This window comes from Cygnus olor, unplaced genomic scaffold (genome assembly GCF_009769625.2).
Source record: "Cygnus olor isolate bCygOlo1 unplaced genomic scaffold, bCygOlo1.pri.v2 scaffold_103_ctg1, whole genome shotgun sequence".
In the NCBI taxonomy this organism is placed as follows: domain Eukaryota; kingdom Metazoa; phylum Chordata; class Aves; order Anseriformes; family Anatidae; genus Cygnus; species Cygnus olor.
This window is the reverse complement of record NW_024429096.1, coordinates 88530-93748: the sequence shown is the minus strand read 5'-3', so window position 1 is coordinate 93748 and position 5219 is coordinate 88530. Positions and strand designations below refer to the sequence as shown.

The 5219-nt window shown below is 52.1% G+C and overlaps 1 long non-coding RNA gene across 1 annotated transcript; it reads left to right on the top strand.

Moving 5' to 3' along the window:
• Positions 1 to 4072: 4072 nt before the first annotated feature.
• Positions 4073 to 4357, top strand: LOC121063210. The gene is made up of 3 exons (XR_005815921.1): positions 4073 to 4126; positions 4170 to 4218; positions 4324 to 4357. It is a non-coding gene; the product is annotated as an uncharacterized LOC121063210 (long non-coding RNA).
• The last annotated feature ends 862 nt before the right edge of the window (positions 4358 to 5219 follow it).

Here is a 5219-nt window from a genome sequence, read left to right as displayed (position 1 = left end):
GGGGCGGGGAGGGGGCGGCGGCGGCGGCGGCGGGGGGCAGCGGCGGCGGCGGGGGTCCGGTTCGGGTGGCATCGCCGCGGGGGGCCCCGAGGAGGAGGAGGAGGAGGTGGAGGAAGGCTCCTTGGCGGCGGGGCGGCGGGGGGCCGGGGAGGCTGCGGGGAGAGAAAGAGAACCAAATTAGCGGTGTTTTACCCCAAAATAAACGCCCCCCCCCCCCGGCACAAGCGTGGCGCGAGGCGGATTTCCCAACCCCGGAGATGCAAAATTGCTGAGATTGCGCCCCAAATTGCTGAGATTGTGCCCCAAAATGCTGATATTGTGCCAAAATTGCTGATATTTTGCCCCAAATCGTCGCTATTTTGCCCCAAATCGTCGCTATTTTGCCCCAAATCGTCGCTATTTTGCCCCAAATCGCTAATTCACACCTAAAATTGCTGATATTGTGACAAAAATTGCTGATATTTTCCCCAGAATTGCTGATTCACACCTAAAATTGCTGAGATTGTGCCAAAATTGCTGAGATTGTGCCCCAAATTGCTGAAATTGTGCTCAAAATTGCTGATATTGTGCCAAAATTGCGGATATTCTGCCCAAAATTGCTGATATTGTGCCCAAAATTGCTGATATTGTGCCCAAATTCTCTGGTGTTGCATTCCAAAGTGCTGAAATTGTGCCAAAACTGCTGATATTTTGCCCAAAATTGCTGATATTTTGCCCAAAATTGCTGATATTTTGCCCAAAATTGCTGATATAGTGCCCCAAATTGCTGATATTTTCCCCAAAATTGCTGATTCACACCTAAAATTGCTGATATTGTGCCAAAATTGCTGATATTTTGCCCAAAATCGTTGATATTTTGCCCAAAATCGCTTATTCACACCTAAAATTGCTGATATTGTGACAAAAAATGCTGATTTTTCCCCAAAATTGCTTATTCACACCTAAAATTGCTGATATAGTGCCCAAAATTGCTGATATTGTGCCCAAAACCGTTGATACTTTGCCCAAAATTGCTGACTCACTCTTAAAATTGCTGATATTGTGCCAAAAATTGCTGAAATTGTGCGAAAATTGCTGATATTTTGCCCAAAATCGTTGATATTTTGCCCAAATCGCTAATTCACACCTAAAATTGCTGATATTGTACCCCAAAATGCTGATATTTTCCCCAAAATTGCTGATTCACACCAAAAATTGCTGAAATTGCACTCAAAATTGCTGATATTGTGCCCAAAGTTGCTGAAATTGCACGCAAAACTCCTGAAATTGTGCCCAAAACTGCTGGTATTGCACCCAAAACTGATGAAATTCCTCCCAAAATTGCTGATTCAGGCCTAAAATTGCTGATATCGCCCCCCAAATTGCTGATTCACACCCAAAATTGCTGAAATTGCACCCCAAATTCCTGCAATTGGACCCAAAATTCCAGAAATTGCACCCTAAACCCCAGATATCGCACCCAAAATCGCGGGTTTTGCACCAAAATTCTCCCCCCTAACCCTAAATTATCTTCAAGGATTTTCTCCCCACAAAATCACCAAAATTACCCCCAAAATCACCCCAATAAACAATCCCCCCCCCCGAACCCCCCAAATCCCCGTTATTCACCCCAAAATCCTCTCCCCCTCCCCATAAAGATCTCCCCCCTGAGAGGCCCCAAAATCCTCATTATTCACCCCAAAATCAACTCACATTCCAAATAGTTTCCCCCCCCAAAGCCCCTAAATCCCTGTTTTTCACCCCAAAATCTCCTCCCCATAAACAATTTCCTAACAGCAAAACCCCCGAAATCCACGTTATTCACCCCAAAATCAACTCCCCTTCCCCATAAATGATTTCCCCCCCTCAAAGCCCCCAAAATCAGCGTTATTCACCCCAAAATATTTCCCCCTTCCAAATAAACCATTCCCCTCCTGCAGAACCCCCAAAATCCACATTTTTCACCTCAAAATCGATTCCCCCCACCCCAGAGGCCACCAAATCCCCTTTATTCACCCCAAAATCAATTCCCCGTCCCCGTCAACAATTTCTCCCCCTGCAAAACCTCCCAAATCCGCATTTTTCACCCCAAAATTGATTCCCCTTCAAAATAAATGATTCTTCCCCTCCCCAGCAGCCCCCAAATCCCCCTTATTCATCCCAAAATCGATTCCCCTTCCCCATAAAAAATTTTCCCACCCCAGAGGCCCCAAAATCCCCCTTATCCACCCCAAAATCGATTCCCCCTCCCCATAGCCAATTTCCCCCCCTCAAAGCCCCCAAAATCCCCGTTATTCACCCCAAAATGAATCCCCCCTCCCACTAAACAACCCCCCCGTGCAAAACTTCCCCCAAATCCCCATTTTTCACCCCAAAACCCAGCCCCAAGCATGGACAGGCCCCTCGTCCGTCACCCCCCTCCCGGCTCGGCCATGGCACCCCCCCCCCCCCCGAAAAGTGACGTCATGATGATGTCACTGACTGGGGGGGGGGGGGTCCTGAGGGGGGTTTGGGGGAATTTTGGGGGATTTGGGGCGGATTTTTGGGGTGGATTTTAGGGGATTTGGGCAGGTTTGAGGGGGGGCTTAAGGGTTTTGGGGGGGTCCTAGGGAGTTTTTGGGGCAATGTTTAGGGGGTTTGGGGAGTTTTGGGGTGTTTTAAGGGGGTCTTGAAAATGTTGGAGGGGGTCTCGGTTATTTTTGGGGGGGGGGTTAGGGGGATTTGGGGGAGTTTTGGGGGCTTTTGGGGGAGATCCTGACAGGATTTTGTTATTTTGGGGAGTTTTGGATGGTTTTTAAGAGTTTTTTTGGGGGGGGTTCTGTGTGGATTTGGGGGAGTTTTGGGGTCTTTTGGGGTGGATCCTGACAGGATTTTGTTATTTTGAGGGAGTTTAGGGGGGTCTTCAGGGGTTTGGGGAGGTTCTGTGTGGATTTGGGGGAGTTTTGGGGGGTTTTGGGGTGGATCCTGACAGGATTTTCTTATTTTGGGAGAGTTTTTGGGGTCTTTTAGGGGAGATCCTGACAGGATTTTTTTATTTTTGGGGGGTTTTGGAGGATCCTGAAGATATTTTGAGGTGTTCCTAAGTTTTTTTGACGGGGCGGGGGGGGGGTCCCGATGCTTTCTGAGCTCACCCCACAACTTTTTTGGGGCATTTTTACCAACTTTTCCCCCCCACACCCCCTCACCCATTCGGGGTCCCCAACCCCATTTCCCGACCCTACAACACGCGGGGGACCCCGAAGGACACCCCCCACCCCGCCCCCCCCCCAACACCCCAAAAAATCCTCTCAAAACCCCCCAGGAAACACCGCCCCCCCCACCCACCGTGTCGGAGCGGCTGAGGCCGGCGCTGCTTGCGGCGAGGCATCGGGGGGGGGGGGCACAAGGCCGGCGGGGGGGCCACCCCGCTGTCCCCAACCCCGGCCCCTCCGGGACACGCCCCCCCCTTTTTTTTTTCCCTTAAAATTCCTTTATTTGCCCTTTTTCCCTCAGCTTTTGTCCCTTTTAACCCTTTCCTTCCCTACTCCCCCCCCCTCCCGCAGTCCCCAATGGACTCGGCGGCCCCCGGGGCGGTTGCTAAGGGAAACGGCGCCGTTGCTATGGGAACGGCGCCGTCGCTAGGGGAGGACGGCGTTGTTGCTAGGGGCGGTGCGCTGTTGCTAGGGGGCGGTGCGCCGTTGCCAGGGGGCGTCGCGTCGTTGCTAGGGGGAGGGACGCGGTTGCTAGGGGTGGAACGCGGTTGCTAGGGGTGGAACGCGGTTGCTAGGGGAGGAACGCGGTTGCTAGGGGAAACGGCACGCCTCCAGGCCGCACCACCTACGAGTGCGGCAGGGCCAATCAGAGCGCGTTGCTAGGTAGATTAAGGGCTTCGGGATGCCCCCTATGCAAACGCTACGGTGGCTCAGAGTGGCCAAAAGACCTCGGAGTGCGTTCGCTGTGGGTTGGGTTTGTATTGCCTCCCAGTATGGCCCAGTATGACCCAGTATGGCCCAGTAAAGCTTCTGCGGCTGGTTATAGGGTAATATTGCCTCCCAGTATAGCCCAGTATGGCCCCAGTAAACCTCCTGCCGCTAGTTATGGGGTATGGCTGTCCCCCAGTATAGCCCAGTATAGCCCAGTATGGCCCAGTATATCCCAGTATGGCCCAGTAAGGCTCGTGCAGCTGGTTATGTGGTACAGATGCCTCCCAGTATGGCCCAGTATAGCCCGGTATGGCCCAGTACATCCCAGTATGGCCCAGTAAGCCTCCTGCAGCAGTGTAGGGGGTGTTTGGTGTCCCCCAGTATGTCCCAGTATAGTCCAGTGTGGCCCAGTAAGCCTCCTGCAGCTGGTTATGGGGTACAGGTGCCTCCCAGTATGGCCCAGTAAGCCCCCAGCAGCAGAGTATGGGGTGTTTGGGGTCTCCCAGTATGGCCCAGTATATCCCAGTATGGCCCAGTATATCCCAGTGTGGCCCAGTAAGCCTCCTGCAGCTGGTTATGGGGTACAGATGCCTCCCAGTATGGCCCAGTAAGCCTCCAGCAGCAGAGTATGGGGTGTTTGGGGTCTCCCAGTATGGCCCAGTATATCCCAGTGTGGCCCGGTAAGCCTCCTGCAGCTGGTTATGGGGTACAGATGCCTCCCAGTATGGCCCAGTAAGCCTCCAGCAGCAGAGTATGGGGTGTTTGGGGTCTCCCAGTATGGCCCAGTATATCCCAGTGTGGCCCGGTAAGCCTCCTGCAGCTGGTTATGGGGTACAGATGCCTCCCAGTATGGCCCAGTAAGCCTCCAGCAGCAGAGTATGGGGTGTTTGGGGTCTCCCAGTATGGCCCAGTATATCCCAGTGTGGCCCAGTATATCCCAGTGTGGCCCAGTAAGCCTCCTGCAGCAGGGTATGGGGTGTTTGGGGTCTCCCAGTATGTCCCAGTATATCCCAGTATGAACCAGTCCACCCCACAACTCCCCTGGGCTTCACTTGCCAGTGGCGCGAAAAAAGAGCCCGAAATGGTCAAATTCCTATTTTTAACCTTATTTTTTTCCCCCTATTTTTAACCTTTATTGTTGTTTTTGAGTTTCTCCTCCCCCCTCGGGGGCAGTGTTTTGGGCTAAAACGGGGTGTTTTTGGCCAAAAGCAGCTGCCCCAGGCAAATGAGGCCTTTTGGGGAAAAAAACAGGCGGTTTGGGTTAAAAATAGTGCTGAAAATCCCGGGTTGTTTTTCTCAGAATTTTATGTTTTGGTTGTTTTCAATTAAATTTTAGTT